The following is a 17,991-nucleotide window of genomic DNA, read 5'->3' as shown; positions in this document are numbered from 1 at the left end:
GAGGAGCATTACTGGGGATATGGTATCAATACATTCCAGATGTTGGCATATCTATTCAGCCAAAAAATTATAATCGGAGTTGGGTCAATATTGCTGTTCCAAGATCCTGACGATAGATCTCCACATGGCTGAGGTCTGCGTTTGGGTCCTGGGGTAGGACTTTATGTATTTGTAGGATTAGGATTGTTTTATGTGTAAAATTGTAACTATCACTTGTACAAAAACATCAATAACACCTTGTTGTAACCGTGGAACGCACAATGTCATGGTAATGCATGCCTGTACATCTAAAAAGGAAAGATCTGCCCTGACATTGTATTTGTAAAAATAGACAGTCCTGATGTATGCCATATTTTATAAGGGGGGAATGAAGTAAGAGACAAGATGTTAAAAGGGTTAATAACTTAAGTCAGTTCTGCCTGAAAATTAGACTTCTAAGCAACAGGGGTTTATGGCAGGAAAGGGGGTTAACTGATAAGGATTCCGGATGCGAGCAAGGAACCCCCTGGGGGCATAATCTTAAACTGACCATTTAGCAAGGGCCTCTTAACTGGCCAAATACCATAACCCCCCCCCCCCCCTTACAATAACATCGAATGACGTCTGAAGCAGCAAGCAAGGACTATATAACCTAAAAGTTTGTACCGGCACATCGAACAATACTTCGGTTTTGTTGTTTCTTGCGGGAAACAAGACTTTGGCTTTATTGTTCCTTGCATGCAATAAACTCATCTGTTTTACTTCATCTCAGGATCAAGAACCTTATTCCTTCTGTTACAACAGGGCTTTCTCACGCAGTTTCATGGTTCTTGTAACCCAAATCCTACACTGGCCTGAAGTGCCCCCCCATTTCACAGCATTTGTCAGCTGATTTAAAATGTACCTAAAGGAGAAGCATTATTGAAGACCATCAATTACCAAGAGCTTTTGTCAAAGGTTTTGGTGGTCATTTTTAATTTTTAATGACCACAGAGCGCTGTGACCTCGGTTTTACATCTCATCCAAAAGACAGCGCCCTTTTACAACACAGCGTCTCCGTCACTATGCTGGGGAATTGGGACCCGCACAGACCTCAGGGTGAGCGCACCCCCGCCGGCACCATTAACACCGCTTCCAGCTGGAAGCTTTGTTTTTCCCTGTAGCTCATCCTCATCCGGGTACTGACCTGGCTCACACCTGCTTAGCTTCAGTGGGTTTTCAGTTGCGAGTTGCAAGGGGATGCAAGTGATGGAGCCGCTCGCTGCAAAAGCCACTGCATTGGCCGGGAATCGAACCCGAGCCTCCCGCGTGGCAGGCGAGAATTCTACCACTGAACCACCAATGCTCGGTGCCTGGGCTTTCAAAAAAGACGCTTTTTTGGTGCTCTGTGCAAAAAGCGTCGACATGCTTCCAGCTGCAAAATGCCATTCGCGGACGCTGAAGAATTTATTTCCAAGGCAGTGGGTACAAGCGATTTGGTGTTTTAAAACCACCAGGAACAGCAAAGAGGCGCGCTTCTTTGCTTGAGCCGGAACACAACGACAGGAGGTGGACAACGTAGTTGGCAGGATTCGGAGCTACGCGGGAAGAACCCAATGGATTTCTAGTTCATCGCCTTAACCACTCGGCCACGACTACAGCAAGCCCCACCGCCGCTGCGTTCTTGCTACAATCTTACCTGGATCGCGGGGCGCCGGCGGAAGCCTATTTCAAAGTCGTTCTCCGTTTCAAAAAAACATTTCCAAAATACAAGCCTTGCAGACAGACACGCCTCAGAGGACTTAAAGGTGGCTTCATATCGAAATGATAAAGTCTCCCCGTCCGGACATGAAAATGCCACTTTGTTACACACAAAAAAAGAATCAACAACAGAGAAATGCCCACAAGCACTTGAAAAGCCGCACCACGCCGCACTTGAAATAGCTCTTACATTAGTGGTAGACGCAGGAATCGCCTTTTTATTTACGCTCTTATCAAACTGTCAAAGGTTTGCTTTGCGAACGCTGCAGGACATCGCACAATCTCTTTTGAACGGGGACAAACAATTTCTTATGGGGCGCAGTAAGTACAGACGTTTAAAAAGCTCCACTCATGCCGACGATGCAGCATGAAGAAGCGCAACCTAACTTTTGACAGACAAAAGCCGGGCGCCGCTACGAGCAATATGAAATCAAACTGACAGCACACGGCGTTTCGCGCTGACTCAAAAGTGATCTCGACAGTCGCTGTTCTTTGCATAACGCCGAAAGAGCTAAAGAGCGTTTCTGTTGAGACGTAACAAGCTCGTTTCTTTCTACCATGATGTCACTATGACAAAATCTGTCTTTAAACACCTTGCTCAGTCTCTGACGAGACTGTCAAAAAATGCTTTCGCCGATTGTATTGCAAACCGGCGGAAGCGGGGTATTGAGAAAAGTTTTCAACTAGCAATAATCGCGCCTCGGCTAAACCTCACAGGCAACGATACTGCCACTGCGCAAAGCTGACGGTTGCTAGGCAACCGCGGGGATCCTATGGAAATCGTTATCGATCGTCTCATGGCATGTCGTTGCTGTAACGCTTCATATTTGTCGTCTTCTTCTTCTAGCTTGAGGTTTTGAAGAATTTCATGACAGACAAGGGCTCAGTCGGGAACAAACGGAGTTGTGAGAAAACCGTTGCTTAGTTTCAGCAGCAGAAATACAACCCTTTAAATACAAGATGACAGAACAATGACGAAGGGCATGCCGGGAGGAACTCATGCACTATAGAGGAAAGGGGGCGGGCACGTACAGTTCACATTCAAGCCACAAGTACTCTTCTCGGATTTTGCACTAACAAATCCTAACGTCTTGAAAGCATTGCAGCATGTTTGTGTCCCACTTCCCGTGGCTGCGGGACGACTGACACGAACGGACAAACACAATCTGTGGCGTTTAGCGTGACATAGTCTTGCAGGCATCGTGCTGTCTCACTGCAATACTATACCGCTGGAGGAAACAGTCCATCTGGTAATCAAATACAGCCTGGACAATAGGCTTGTATAGTGGTGTAAGCAAGATAAGGTTGTGATCTGATCTGCCAAGGGGGGGAAGGGCTGTGGAACTATATGCATCCTTAGCATTGGCATATAATAAGTCCAGTGTTTTGTTTCCCCCATCATTAATCGTTGCGCCTCTGTGAAAGGAAAGCTCTTGGGCAGTCTTTGAAACAGCTCGGATGAAACACTTGATTGCTTCCATGTGCATCTGGAGCCCACTTCTTATTTTCACTTCACGCCGCCCAAAGCATTTCTAAAACAGGAGATTCGCGTTTGGGAATGCGCCCTGCCCTACAAATAAAACAGGTCTACGGGTCTGAAACCTGCTCCACGGAAAACAGTTCTGTTGCGCTTTTGATCAAAGGGAGATTCGCTGTTCTTACTTTTTGATGACATAACACCCAAAGGGGCCTCTTTGGAGCTGGATTCCAACCAGCATCCTAAAGTTTCTTGGCGGTATCCTTTACAGTCCTCTGTTCAGTCGACAAGGGACAGAAGGGGGCAGCTTTCCTCACACATACAGTGCAATGTACTGTAGTGTTCCCCTTCATTGAATTCGCAGTTCTGCATCAGACCTCTAACTCGTTACATTAGCTTGGATTTAAGCTACGAAGCAGGCTTCTACTGTATAAACGTCTAGAGGAATCACAAACTATTTGAGAGGCCATCATCCCAGGGGGAACTGACAAAGTCTATCCCTAAACACCTAGTGCAGTCTCTCGAGAGACTGTCAAAAATCGCTTTCTCCGTTTGTGCTGCAAGTAAGTGAAAACGCAGTCTCAACCCAGAGCCACTTGGCAGCAGCGGAACGTAAATACTGTTACTGCCACTGCTCGATACCGACGTTAGCCTACTATACCATGTTCAGCCACCGCTAGAAAATGTAAGGCTCTAGTACTGGAGCAAAGAACAGGAGGGCCAACACCAAACGGGCACACGTGTCAGACATGGAGAGTGACAAGGATGGGATTCAACCCCATGCCTGCAGAGCACAATGGATTAGCAGTCCATCGCCTTAACCACTCGGCCACCTCGTCAACAAAACTGGGCTGTCCTGACATGGGTTGGCGCACTCCAGTTGATCTTTTTCTTTTTTTGCCCTCATACTCGAGGGTCATTTTCCTGTTCCACATGCGATTTCAACATTTTCCTTGGGAGATGTCAAGCCAGCAAGCCACTGCTGTGGTTCAGTGGCCAGTGTGAAGTTCAGTGGCCCTGTTGTACACAGAAAGCACATTGAGCTCCTTGGACATGAAAAGTTCCAGATAAAAGCCATTTGTCATCCTTTCTCTTGGTGTCGATGTTGCTATTGTATGTAAAGGTGGCAACTTGCTCAGCGAGCAGGCGGAGCACACACCGAATGCAGATGTGTCTGAGTGGTGTGTCCAAGCGGCTGCAAAACGACAGCACTCCCGGGGTGCCGTGACTTAGTTGGTTAAAGCGCCTGTCTAGTAAACAGGCAATCCTGGGTCTGAATCCCAGCGGTGCCTTTTTTTGTTCTGTCTTCTTGAACAGAACTGGTCATTATGGACAACCGCATACGTCTAGACTTAATTAAATGCAAGTATTCATTTCCTGTCTTGAACGACTTGTTTTTCTTAAAATGGATGCAACTTGCAAAACATGAAATACAAACCTCGCTAATCAGCGCTCGCGGCTGGCAAAAAAAAAAAGAAGTCAGCAATGTTTTTTTCTTTAACCTTAAGCCTGCTAATGGAGAAGAACCTAGTCGCCATATCACATAAATCCATTTCAACGATGAGAAAGTAACAACTATCCTCACTCCAGAGTAAATCTCACGTTGAGGGCATATTTTTTTCCACTTTACCATGAGTCGGGCTCAGCTGCACAGAGGCGAGAGCAGAGCAATGAGGTCACGGGGACAGGGGAGTCACACGCTGGCGGTTTGAACACGCGAGAGATCACTGAGGGATCCACAGTATGTGGACCCTCCGTGCGCCATCATTCCACACTCCAGACTCTGAATCCTGCCATCTGAGTTAAGATCTCGGCGGAACCTGAGGCGCAGTTCTTTCTTAAAACGTAATCTGGTGAGCATTTCTAGAATCGTACTTGTATAGATGCAGCCTTTAATGTGTTGCTAGGTTAAAATTGATGACTTCTTGAACTTCAGTAGGCAACTGCCCTCTTGATTTCGGATTTAATTTCTTTATTACAGGGGCGCTTTTATGAAGACAGAGTCATGTTCAGGTACTTTGCTTGATGGAGGAAGCTCATTTCGGACTCTGTGATCTGCTCACCTGGAAAGGTCTGCTGTACTACTACAAGAGAGAAGTAGTGTCTGGAGGAAGGGACAATTTTATGATGCTTTGGAAGGTAATGTTTTTTTTTTCTTTGAAATCGAAATGAATCAGAATATCAGTGCAAAAGACAAACTCTTGGTTTGGTTTAAAGAGATATGGTTTTAAAACAGACAAAATGTAGAAAACAGGTGTTTCTCACTTTTGGAAAAGAATGGACCAGGGGTAATATTTTACTAGTTGCAGTGCTAAGCTCACTGGGTTACAGTCCTGAAGTGTCACACCAGGGCCAGTGGTGCAATGGATAATGTGTCTGACTATGGATTAGGAGTTTGGAGGTTCGACTCCTGCCTGGCGCTGGTTGTTTTTAAACACATCAGCCTACTCCCTAAGTAGTCTGTGCTACTTACTGCATTGTAAGAGCGATTGTGAGCGGTTTTGTTTTCTCTCTTTGACCAGCCCAGCTGCGCCCCACCCGAAGGCAGGGAAGCACAAAAATTGTATGGAACTCATTCATGCTCCTCTCCATGGAAATCTTTAGTAAAAGGCAAAAGATTTGTACGAGATGAAGAGAAACCAGAGTGCGTGGCTGAACAGCTGCAGGAGCCCAGGCCGCCTTCAAGTCCTCTGCCCTGCCAGTCGTGGTTGGCAATGCACCTGGCCTTACAAACGAGCCAGTGGGGCCCGTTCAGCTCCGGGCTCATCGCCTGCGGCTCAGCTTACCTGGCAGGGGAGATACCTTGATCAGCCTGTAGTTGGAGTAGTTGGATTGTTTTCTTGTTTTGTGGAAGCAGTGTTTGTTTTGCAGTTTGAGATGGCAACCTTTGGATCCCGCAAGAATGCTGTAAGTTTTGAGCTTTTGGATGATCTCTTCATGGATCGTATGCAGTTCAGCAGAAAAGTGTTACAGAAGGAACTTGGCTTTGAACTTCGGCACTTGGATTTCATCTTCGCTCTCCCAGGTCAGAAAGCATTTGAGGTTGTTTTTGCTACCTATTCTCTGTTTGAACAATGTGTGGATGTGTTTGAGGCAAAAAGAGGGAAAGTTCCTGCCCTTGAGAAGATCAACTTGCAGCCTCTGACACAGAGAGAGAGGAAAACGGTGCATGTTGTTATGTTCTCGGAAATGGCAAAGACGGAGGACATTCACACCTGGCTTAAGCAGTACTGCACCGTCCACCATGGAACTGAGGTTAGAGATGTTGACGGTATAAAAACAGGAGCAAGGAAATTCGAGGTTCGCTTGCTACCGGACAATGTAAATGGAGGCTTAAGGCACCTGCCCTCTACAATCCGGCTGGGCGCCTGCAATGGCTATATTTTTTATGTGGGACAACCAAAGGTGTGTCGGCGCTGTGGTGCTGTGGGACACCTGGCATCGTCCTGCACTGTGAAATGCTGCAAGACCTGTGGCAAACAGGGACATTTAGCCTCTGACTGTTCAATGCTGCCAAAGTGCAATTTATGTGGCTCGGAAGGACACGTTTTTAAGAACTGCCCTCACGCCTACGCCAATAAACTCAAAATGAGAAAGGATGAGGCAGTGCTTGTTTCAGCCAAACCGGCCCGAAAAGCCAAAGCAAACAACAAGTCAAACAAAGAACCCTTGTTGGACAAAGAGTCTCAGCCTCCAGCCAGGATCAGTCCTGCTGTGGCTCCAGGGCCGGTGGAAGAGAAATCCACTACGCTCCCACAACCGCAGACTGCACCAGACAAGCACGAGGGTTTGAAAACCCCAGAGAACAGCGAGGACCCCTCCCCCACTCCTGCTCCTCAGAACGAGGGCCAGTGTGGGGCCCCCCGGTGGAGCGGGTCCAGCGACGATACCCAGGATTCAGCGGAGCTGCTTTTCTCAGACTCTGCAAGTGCTACAGATGCCCTCCTCTCCTCCATCCAGTCCAGTGGGAGGAAGGGTGGAGCTACTCAAGGCACTCTCTCCCCTATTGTTATGTAGCACAGACGTGATAGTGGGAGGGGATTTTAATTGTATCTTAGAGCACACAGACAGGCAGTCTAGCTCTCCGATAAAATTGGATTCCAGCTCACTGGCCCTGCAAAACTTAGTTCAAGACTTTAAACTCTCAGACACATATAGATGTATATATCCCACAACAGCAGGATATACATGGTCAGAGAGGAATAGCAGCTCCAGAATTGACTATTGCTTTGTCTCAGAGAGAGTGAAAGTTGTTGGGGTCACTCTTCAGCCTGTCTTCTTCTCAGATCATCAGGCTTTAGGGTGTAGAGAATGAGGGGGTAGTATCCCGCTACAAGGAGAAACTATCACAGTGGTTGTCCTTGCAGTGTCTGTACGGGTCAGTAGGAGAGTGGTGGGAGGAGGTGAAGGTGAGGACAAAGGCCTTTTTCATGGCTGAGGGAAGGAAGGCTGCTGCCAGACGGAGAGGAGTGCTAGCCAGGAAACAGAGGCAGCTGCAGCGTCTCTACACGATGCTGCACAGTGGCTTCGATGTGCTTGAGGATATCACCCTTTTAAAAAAGGACATCCGGAGCATAGCCGAAGAAAGTAGTCGAGGAGTGCTGTTAAGAAGCAGAGTGCAGTTCTTGGAAGAAAATGAGAAGTGTACTCGCCTCTTTTTCAGGAAAGTGGTAGGCTCCAAGTCTGTCATGGAAAGTATAGTTGATGAGGAGGGACGAGAGAGAACAGAGCCGAGTGCTATCCTCTCCTGCACCGAGGCCTTCTACTCAAGACTGTACAGCTCTACAGAGGTAAAGGATGAAGAAATTCATTTTTTTACCTCAAAGCTAGAAAACGTTTTGAGTGAAGAAGATAGGGAAGTACTTGAGAGGGATTTGACAGTAGAAGAGCTGAGACAGGCTATGGAGAGCTTACAGAAGGGGAAAACTCCGGGTGCTGACGGGCTCCCTAAAGAATTTTATTGCACCTTTTGGGATCTGCTTCAGGATCCGCTAATGCTCCTATTCGAGGAAAGCTATAAGACAGAATTGCTGCCTGACTCCTTAAGAGAAGGCACTATCTCTCTCTTGTTTAAGAAAGGAGCAAAGAATGACATAAAGAACTGGAGACCCCTCAGCCTGTTAGGCGTGGACACTAAGATCCTGTCCAAAGCCCTTTTCCTGCGCCTACAAAATGTAGTGGCCTCACTGGTAGGGAAAGAACAGACTTGTGGGATAGCAGGACGCCTGATGAGCGACAACCTGGCCTTGTTGAGGGATGTCTGTCTGTACTCAGAGGATCGCTCCCTCCCTCTGTGCATTTTAAGTGTAGACCTAGAAAAGGCCTTTGACCGCCTAAACCGGCAGTACTTAACATCGGTACTTGAGCACATGAAGTTTGGCCCCATCATGAGAAAGTGGATTAACCTGCTGTACACAGGTAGCAACAGCAGAGTAATGGTTAATGGCAATAGATCACGCCCCTTTGAAGTCTGTTCAGGGGTGAGGCAGGGCTGCCCATTATCCCCCTTGTTATTCGTTTTGGCTATGGAGCCCTTAGCCTGTGCCTTGCGCCAGGATCAGGCCATTAATGGGATACCAGTGCCTGGAAGTGGGGGAGGAGAGGTAAAGACATCTCTATACATGGATGACGTCACCTTGCTCCTCTCTGACAATGCCTCAATTAGCAGATCTCTGCAGTGCTGTGATCGTTTCTCCTTGGCTTCCTCTGCAAAAATTAACAAATCTAAGAGTGAGATTTTTTATCAGAACTGGAGGGAGCCAAAAGAAGGACATGATCTCAGGCTGCAAGAGAAGAGAATTAAGGTCCTGGGGGTGTATTTTGGAGAAGAGATGGGAACAGTAAATTGGCAGAACAAATTGCCAATCTTAAACAAAAAACTGATGCAATGGAAGGACCGAGACCTCACCATGACAGGGAAGGTGCTGGTCATCAAAGCCGAGCTCTTGCCTGTCTTGATTTTTCTGGCTTCTACCTTCCCAATCCCACACCGTGTTGCGGCGGTGCTGAGGAGATTGATGTTTCAATTTCTATGGGGTGGGAAGCAGGAAAGACTCAGAAGGGAAATAATGTACAGGCCGCTACCCTCAGGGGGGAAGTCTGTCCCAGATATTGCTACGAAGCTGCTGTGCATTTTCCTGGCCTCTGTGCTGAGAGGCTTTGCAACAGCACCTGCAGCGCGTACCTGGACTTATTTTTCCAGGCTCTGGGTAGGTAGGGAGGTGTTCAGAGTGTGGGGTGTCAGACCCAAGCTGGATGTCCCACTCTCTGACACATGCCCTGCAATTTATGGGACAGTTAAAAGTTTTCTAAGATCTCACCCAATTGGCCATATTCCCCTCCGAGATGTCAGCGTCCAAAAACTGGAAGATTTCGTTGCACCCCAGAATAATAGGCAGACCCCTGTGGGCATTTTAACATCAGCCCAAACAAGGAAGGTGTGGAAACACACATCCTCTAAGTTTCTGTGCAACATTCACAGAGATTTAGCCTGGAGTGTCGTCCACCAGTGCTTACCGGTACGAACTTTCTTGTACCGTAGGGGCCTCACCCCCAGCCCTCGCTGCGTTAGGGTGGGCTGCGGCGAGGAGGAGACTGTGACCCATCTCCTGTGGTCCTGATTTTTTGCTAAGGCCTTCTGGGCACAGTTTGAAGATTGGTTGCAGGCTCTCTCGCCCCAATTTACCCTGACCGCTGCTTTCGTGATATACGGCATCTCTCCTGTCAAACTTCCTCCTGACGTGTTTGACAGGATCTGGGCCGTGGTGAACAGTGGGAAAGACGCCCTGTGGAGAGTGAGGAACATGGGGCTGTTCAAAGGCATCGAGGTCCCAGTCAAGGCAGCAGGTAGCCTGGCTCTGTTCATCACCCGAGAGAACTATTACCTCAGAGATCTGTGGAGAGAAGGGAGGGAGGAAGCAGAAAATCTGTGGGAAATAGAGAGCATAGGTCAATATCTCAAGAGACTGTGAAAAACATTATCATGTTTAAGTAAAGAATGTGATTTGCACCAGAAAAAAAGAAATTGTTACTATGTAACTGTTACCGTGTCAAAATGTAATGAGATGTGATCATATATACTGTTTTAAGTATGTATATTAATGTAAAGCTTTCTGATTTGTGATGTCCTGTATTTTATTGTGAAAAGAAAATAAAGTTCTTAAAAATCGAAAAATCGAAATCGGTTCACCCAGGGCGAGGCTCGGCCATTGCACTCCGGCTGTGCTGACCCCTGCGAATTCCCCAAATGAGGGAATCTCGACTGCATAATTTCTGGTAGTGGGGGACTGCGTTCGCGCTCTCCCCTGATGTGCTTGGTCCAAAATCAGATACGGGAGGGTTAGGACACCACGAGCTGCGTGGCTGCGGAAAGATCCCGGTTCGACAGGAGTGGACGCCGCTGCTGGTTCTCGCTGGCTTTTAGTTAGGGGTCCGGAGAAGCATCTCAAGCTAGTTCCACTACTCCTTCCGGACGTTCATTCCCTTTTCAAAGTCAGTCGTTTTGCTGTAGTCTGCGTTCTTTAGGCTGATTATCGAGGTTAGCCTTTATTTGGTCATGGGGGGCCTCGGTACTGTATGCTGAGTCTAAAGACAGTTTCACCCGTTTTCTGATTGCTCGGTTCTGTACCAGTGCAGACATGTCAAACAGTGAATGGCTGTACCTCTATTGTATCCGTGCTCAATGAATGAAATCCGTAACAAATGAATATATGTCTAGTTATACGAAAAACGAGTGGTTTATCGACTCATCTTCATTTGCAGATTTAGAGGCAGCTTCGATATTCGTTTTACAGACGGGTTTTTTTTCTTTGAATATGGGTCACACACATGCCACAGCAACAAAACATCTTTAGAGATGAGGCTATAGATCACCTTTCCATCCTGCAGGTTTTCCTCCCAAAGCCTACGGCACCAACGGCGACCCCTGCTGGCCGGGAGAGCAAAGGCTTACAGCACCTGGTATTCCCAGGCAGTCTCCCATCCAAGTACTAACCAGGCCCAACCCTGCTTAGCTTCCGAGATCAGACGAGATCGGGCGTGTTCAGGGTGGTGTGGCCGTAAGCGAAAGCCCTGGCGCCTGACTCGCTACTTGAAGCTGTGTGTGGCGGGGGCTCCGTGCCCCCCGAGCGGGACTGAAGGATCGTTCGTGTGCAACTCTTTGGAAAGGAGCTGCTTTCCAAATCGCATTGCGTGCCTGGATGTTGGCGAATGCGCTCCCTTGTGTTGGCTCGTCCCGCACTGGAGGAGGACAAACAATCTGCACGGAGGAGCTCCAGGCAAGTCTTCACCAGACAAAAACCTCCAGTGCACAGCACTCTGGAAACATTTCGGGGCTGTCACGTGTTTATTTCAGCACGTAAAGCGCACCGGTCCAACACGTCGGCCGGGCGCGCGGCGCCTCCGCCCTCTTGTGGCCTTGCGGCGTCAGAGCAAGAGGCTCCTTCTCGCTGCCCTTCCGCTGTGTTGCAGGGCCCCGAGAGGGAACCCGGAGCGCGCAATTTGTGGGGGGCGGGGGACCGCGTTTGCGCTCTGCCCCCGGTCTCTTGCGCGAGTACTAAATCTCACGGACAGGGGGGCCTCGTCATTGATTGTTACAGGTGAGACGGGGATTAGGAGGAGACCCCGACTGATGGGTAAAGGAGAGCACTAACACCAGAGGGACACCCCCGGCGTCTCTTTTTGAGAGACGCCCTGGGGTTTCCTAATGGCCAAGGAGGGTCGGGACCTCGGTTTGACGCCTCCCCCGAAGGACGGCGCCTGTTTGTGCAGCAGAGTGTCGCCATCAGGAGGCTGGGGCGTAAGAGAGCCACACAGCTCGCAGGGTGAGCGCTCCCTGCTGGTCCCAGTCACATCTCTTGCAGGAGCAGCAGCAACCGGAGCTTTTCTGGGGGGGAATCTCCCATCCGGGTGCCGGCCAGGCTCACACCTGCTGGGCTGCCCCGGGTTGAGCCAAGTCGAGAGTCGCAGGGCCAGATCTAGTCACCGGGGAGAAACGATACAAGTGAAGGATTGCTCGGCTCTCGGCACTTGAAAAGACCGACAAATGTCTCGTTCCCGCCGGAGCTGAATGTACCCGCATGTGTGGTGTCGTCTTCTTCCCGCGCCCCACTGTGTTTGCTGTATTGTCTCTGAAGCCGGCCCCCCTGAGACGAGACGGGCTGTTCCTGTGCCCCAATTAACACTTTAGAGGTGCCATTCCCCGGCATTGTGGCCATTGTCGGTGCTCACACGCATTAAGATAAGGCGGAGGAGAGCGGGGCATGCCCAGCGGCAGACATTCAAGGAGGGGGCAGTGCGAGGTGAGGTGAGGTGAGGTGCGACACGCCGGAGCCCCGACGCAGCTAATGTGGAGCACTTGTTGGACTGGCATCGAAAGGACGTGTGCGCACAGAGCGAGCCTTCCCTGCGGCGGAGCGCAGGAACTTTCTCCCCCCCTCCCGCTGCAGGAGTTGTGTGCGCTGCAGCGGTGCCGAGAGAAAAGCACAGAAGGCAGCAGGCTCTGGAGAGCAGGTAAGAGACGGAGCCTTGTGGGCAGGCGAGCAGGCCCGTTTTTTGGAAATTGCTGAAAAGGTTTGTTCGGTGTGTGGCAGGCGCACGTCGCGAGCTTGCGTGGCGATCTGCCGGTCTGGAGTTATGCAAATGAGGCCGAATTGCATCCCGGGACATGCTGCGAATGCGCAACGGCGACTGCAGATGTGTAGGAAATGGCGCGCTAGTTTTCTCGTTTTGCCCACACTTTTGAGTGTTAGTGTGGCGTGTGAGTGTGCGAAAGAGTGGGCCCAGCAGGAGGCGGTGGCGTGCGGGGCGAGGAGGTGGCCTAGGCTGCGCGATTTGTGCTGTGGGTGCAGGCCGCTTGCAGGGGCCTGTACAACTCATACTTACCTGGCAGGGGAGATACCTTGATCAAGAAGGAGGTTCACCCAGGGCGAGGCCCGGCCATTGCACTCCGGCTGTGCTGACCCCTGCGAATTCCCCAAATGTGGGAATCTCGACTGCATACTTTCTGGTAGTGGGGGACTGCGTTTGCGCTCTCCCCTGATGTGCTTGGTCCAAAATCAGATATGGGAGGGTTAGGACACCACGAGCTGCGTGGCTGCGGAAGGATCCCGGTTCGACAGGAGTGGACGCCGCTGCTGGTTCTCGCTGGCTTTTAGTTAGGGGTCCGGAGAAGCATCTCAAGCTAGTTCCACTACTCCTTCCGGACGTTCATTCCCTTTTCAAAGTCAGTCGTTTTGCTGTAGTCTGCGTTCTTTAGGCTGATTATCGAGGTTAGCCTTTATTTGGTCATGGGGGGCCTCGGTACTATATGCTGAGTCTAAAGACAGTTTCACACGTTTTCTGATTGCTCGGTTCTGTACCAGTGCAGACATGTCAAAACAGTGAAAAACTTTTAGATATCCAGATATTTTTCTTTACTTGCTGCTGAAATTGCACATAAAACCAAACTGTTTCCTAAGTTTAAAAGGTAAGGATTGCAATTACCACCAATGTCTGGCTAAAACTATCCTTTTAATTTGCTTTTGACATGCAATAATTAAGAGAGTTTAGCATTTAGAAAGTGTATTATCACAATCTCCAAACTTGACCATCAATTTGATATGTACTGTATATGGAATAGAAAAAACTGCAAAATTGGTAAAAATTCGTAATCGAGGAAACAACAAACCAACACATTTCCTACATTTCAAATGCATCCTAGAGCACAGTAAAGGCATTAGAAAAAATCCAGGTGTTGTCCAACACTAACCCTAACCCTAGTTCGGGCCCTTACGAACCACACCTCCACAACCTTGCCTACAAATACAGTGCCCAAAATGTAACCCAGATGACTCCAAATCAGCCAGAAACATTCAAAGTTGCACATTTAAAGTATTTTAATGTGTCACCTGTGAAAAACTTTCAGATATCCAGATCTTTTTCTTTACTTGATGCTGAAATTGCAAATAAAACCAAACTGTTTCCTAGGTTTAAAAGGTAAGGATTGCAATTACCACCAATGTCTGGCTAAAACTATCCTTTTAATTTGCTTTTGACATGCAATAATTAAGAGAGTTTAGCATTTAGAAAGTGTATTATCACAATCTCCAAACTTGACCATCATTTTGATATTTACAGTATATGGAATAGAAAAAACTGCAAAATTGGTAAAAATTCGTAATCGAGGAAACAACAAACCAACACTTTTCCTACATTTCAAATGCATCCTAGAGCACAGTAAAGGCATTAGAAAAAATCCAGGTGTTGTCCAACACTAACCCTAACCCTAGTTCGGGCCCTTACGAACCACACCTCCACAACCTTGCCTACAAATACAGTGCCCAAAATGTAACCCAGATGACTCCAAATCAGCCAGAAACATTCAAAGTTGCACATTTAAAGTATTTTAATGTGTCACCTGTGAAAAACTTTCAGATATCCAGATCTTTTTCTTTACTTGATGCTGAAATTGCAAATAAAACCAAACTGTTTCCTAGGTTTAAAAGGTAAGGATTGCAATTACCACCAATGTCTGGCTAAAACTATCCTTTTAATTTGCTTTTGACATGCAATAATTAAGAGAGTTTAGCATTTAGAAAGTGTATTATCACAATCTCCAATCTTGACCATCATTTTGATATGTACAGTATATGGAGTAGAAAAAACTGCAAAATTGGTAAAAATTCGTAATCAAGGAAACAACAAACCAACACTTTTCCTGCATTTCAAATGCATCTTAGAGCACAGTAAAGGCATTTAAAAAAATCCAGGTTGTTTTCCAACCCTAACCCTAGTTTGGGCCCTTACAAACCACACCTCCACAACCTTGCCTACAAATACAGTGCCCAAAATGTAACCCAGTTGACTCCAAATCAGCCAGAAACATTCAAAGTTGCACATTTAAAGTATTTTAATGTGTCACCTGTGAAAAACTTTCAGATATCCAGATCTTTTTCTTTACTTGCTGCTGAAATTGGAAATAAAACCTAACTGTTTCCTAGGTTTAAAAGGTAAGGATTGCAATTACCACCACCGTCTGGCTAAAACTATCCTTTTAATTTGCTTTTGACATGCAATTATTAAGAGAGTTTAGCATTTAGAAAGTGTATTATCACAATCTCCAATCTTGACCATCATTTTGATATGTACAGTATATGGAGTAGAAAAAACTGCAAAATTGGTAAAAATTCGTAATCAAGGAAACAACAAACCAACACTTTTCCTGCATTTCAAATGCATCCTAGAGCACAGTAAAGGCATTTAAAAAAATCCAGGTGTTGTCCAACACTAACCCTAACCCTAGTTCGGGCCCTTACGAACCACACCTCCACAACCTTGCCTACAAATACAGTGCCCAAAATGTAACCCAGATGACTCCAAATCAACCAGAAACATTCAAAGTTGCACATTTAAAGTATTTTAATGTGTCACCTGTGAAAAACTTTCAGATATCCAGATCTTTTTCTTTACTTGCTGCTGAAATTGCAAATAAAACCAAACTGTTTCCTAGGTTAAAAAGGTAAGGATTGCAATTACCACCAATGTCTGGCTAAAACTATCCTTTTAATTTGCTTTTGACATGCAATAATTAAGAGAGTTTAGCATTTAGAAAGTGTATTATCACAATCTCCAATCTTGACCATCATTTTGATATGTACAGTATATGGAGTAGAAAAAACTGCAATATTGGTAAAAATTCGTAATCAAGGAAACAACAAACCAACACTTTTCCTGCATTTCAAATGCATCCTAGAGCACAGTAAAGGCATTTAAAAAAATCCAGGTTGTTTTCCAACCCTAACTCTAACCCTAGTTTGGGCCCTTACAAACCACACCTCCACAGCCACAGTGAAGGTGTGAGCCTGGCCGGCACCCGGATGGGAGATTCCCCCCCGGAAAAGCTCCGGTTGCTGCTGCTCCTGCAAGAGATATGACTGGGACCAGCAGGGAGCGCTCACCCTGCGGGCTGTGTGGCTCTCTTACGCCCCAGCCTCCTGATGGCGACACTCTGCTGCACAAACAGGCGCCGTCCTTCGGGGGAGGCGTCAAACCGAGGTCCCGACCCTCCTTGGCCATTAGGAAACCCCAGGGCGTCTCTCAAAAAGAGACGCCGGGGGTGTCCCTCTGGTGTTAGTGCTCCCCTTTACCCATCAGTCGGGGTCTCCTCCTAATCCCCGTCTCACCTGTAACAATCAATGACGAGGCCCCCCTGTCCGTGAGATTTAGTACTCGCGCAAGAGACCGGGGGCAGAGCGCAAACGCGGTCCCCCGCCCCCCACAAATTGTGCGCTCCAGGTTCCCTCTCGGGGCCCTGCAACACAGCAGAAGGGCAGCGAGAAGGAGCCTCTTGCTCTGACGCCGCAAGGCCACAAGAGGGCGGCGTGTTGGACCGGTGCGCTTTACGTGCTGAAATAAACACGCGACAGCCCCGAAATGTTTCCAGAGTGCTGTGCACTGGAGGTTTTTGTCTGGTGAAGACTTGCCTGGTGCTCCTCCGTGCAGATTGTTTGTCCTCCTCCAGTGCGGGACGAGCCAACACAAGGGAGCGCATTCGCCAACATCCAGGCACGCAATGCGATTTGGAAAGCAGCTCCTTTCCAAAGAGTTGCACACGAACGATCCTTCAGTCCCGCTCAGGGGCACGGAGCCCCCGCCACACACAGCTTCAAGTAGCGAGTCAGGCGCCGGGGCTTTCGCTTACGGCCACACCACCCTGAACATGCCTGATCTCGTCTGATCTTGGAAGCTAAGCAGGGTTGGGCCTGGTTAGTACTTGGATGGGAGACCGCCTGGGAATACCAGGTGCTGTAAGCCTTTGCTCTCCTGACCAGCAGGGGTCGCTGTTGGTGCCATAGGCTTTGGGAGGAAAACCTGCAGGATGGAAAGGTGATCTATAGCCTCATCTCTAAAGATGTTTTGTTGCTGTGGCATGTGTGTGACCCATATTCAAAGAAAAAAAACCCGTCTGTAAAACGAATATCGAAGCTGCCTCTAAATCTGCAAATGAAGATGAGTCGATAAACCACTCGTTTTTCGTATAACTAGACATATATTCATTTGTTACCGATTTCATTCATTGAGCACGGATACAATAGAGGTACAGCCATTCACTGTTTGACATGTCTGCACTGGTACAGAACCGAGCAATCAGAAAACGGGTGAAACTGTCTTTAGTCTCAGCATACAGTACCGAGGCCCCCCATGACCAAATAAAGGCTAACCTCGATAATCAGCCTAAAGAACGCAGACTACAGCAAAACGACTGACTTTGAAAAGGGAATGAACGTCCGGAAGGAGTAGTGGAACTAGCTTGAGATGCTTCTCCGGACCCCTAACTAAAAGCCAGCGAGAACCAGCAGCGGCGTCCACTCCTGTCGAACCGGGATCCTTCCGCAGCCACGCAGCTCGTGGTGTCCTAACCCTCCCGTATCTGATTTTGGACCAAGCACATCAGGGGAGAGCGCGAACGCAGTCCCCCACTACCAGAAATTATGCAGTCGAGATTCCCTCATTTGGGGAATTCGCAGGGGTCAGCACAGCCGGAGTGCAATGGCCGAGCCTCGCCCTGGGTGAACCGATTTCGATTTTTCGATTTTTAAGAACTTTATTTTCTTTTCACAATAAAATACAGGACATCACAAATCAGAAAGCTTTACATTAATATACATACTTAAAACAGTATATATGATCACATCTCATTACATTTTGACACGGTAACAGTTACATAGTAACAATTTATTTTTTTCTGGTGCAAATCACATTCTTTACTTAAACATGATAATGTTTTTCACAGTCTCTTGAGATATTGACCTATGCTC

The 17,991-nt window shown here is 47.8% G+C and overlaps 8 non-coding genes across 8 annotated transcripts; 3 read left to right on the top strand and 5 right to left on the bottom strand.

The window, feature by feature from the left end:
* Positions 1-1,253: 1,253 nt before the first annotated feature.
* trnag-gcc (transfer RNA glycine (anticodon GCC)) lies at positions 1,254-1,324 on the bottom strand. Its single transcript has one exon. It is a non-coding gene; the product is annotated as a tRNA-Gly (tRNA).
* A 997-nt stretch (positions 1,325-2,321) lies between these two features.
* On the bottom strand, positions 2,322-2,463 carry LOC148630380 (U4 spliceosomal RNA). The gene has a single exon (XR_015935201.1). It is a non-coding gene; the product is annotated as a U4 spliceosomal RNA (small nuclear RNA).
* Positions 2,464-5,727: 3,264 nt separating this feature from the next.
* LOC148630379 (U5 spliceosomal RNA) lies at positions 5,728-5,844 on the bottom strand. The gene has a single exon (XR_015935196.1). It is a non-coding gene; the product is annotated as a U5 spliceosomal RNA (small nuclear RNA).
* A 4,499-nt stretch (positions 5,845-10,343) lies between these two features.
* LOC148630378 (U1 spliceosomal RNA) lies at positions 10,344-10,503 on the top strand. Its single transcript, XR_015935206.1, has one exon. It is a non-coding gene; the product is annotated as a U1 spliceosomal RNA (small nuclear RNA).
* Positions 10,504-11,140: 637 nt separating this feature from the next.
* On the bottom strand, positions 11,141-11,259 carry LOC148630377 (5S ribosomal RNA). Its single transcript, XR_015935192.1, has one exon. It is a non-coding gene; the product is annotated as a 5S ribosomal RNA (ribosomal RNA).
* A 1,811-nt stretch (positions 11,260-13,070) lies between these two features.
* Positions 13,071-13,234, top strand: LOC148630376 (U1 spliceosomal RNA). The gene has a single exon (XR_015935191.1). It is a non-coding gene; the product is annotated as a U1 spliceosomal RNA (small nuclear RNA).
* Positions 13,235-16,868: 3,634 nt separating this feature from the next.
* On the top strand, positions 16,869-16,987 carry LOC148630375 (5S ribosomal RNA). The gene has a single exon (XR_015935194.1). It is a non-coding gene; the product is annotated as a 5S ribosomal RNA (ribosomal RNA).
* A 637-nt stretch (positions 16,988-17,624) lies between these two features.
* Positions 17,625-17,784, bottom strand: LOC148630374 (U1 spliceosomal RNA). The gene has a single exon (XR_015935202.1). It is a non-coding gene; the product is annotated as a U1 spliceosomal RNA (small nuclear RNA).
* Between the last annotated feature and the right edge of the window lie 207 nt (positions 17,785-17,991).

The sequence above is a fragment of the Lepisosteus platostomus genome, unplaced genomic scaffold, assembly GCF_059453375.1.
Source record: "Lepisosteus platostomus isolate fLepPlt1 unplaced genomic scaffold, fLepPlt1.hap1 Scaffold_97_H1, whole genome shotgun sequence".
NCBI lineage: Eukaryota > Metazoa > Chordata > Actinopteri > Semionotiformes > Lepisosteidae > Lepisosteus > Lepisosteus platostomus.
The sequence above is the reverse complement of the archived record's forward strand: the minus strand, read 5'-3'. Positions and strand labels throughout refer to the sequence as shown.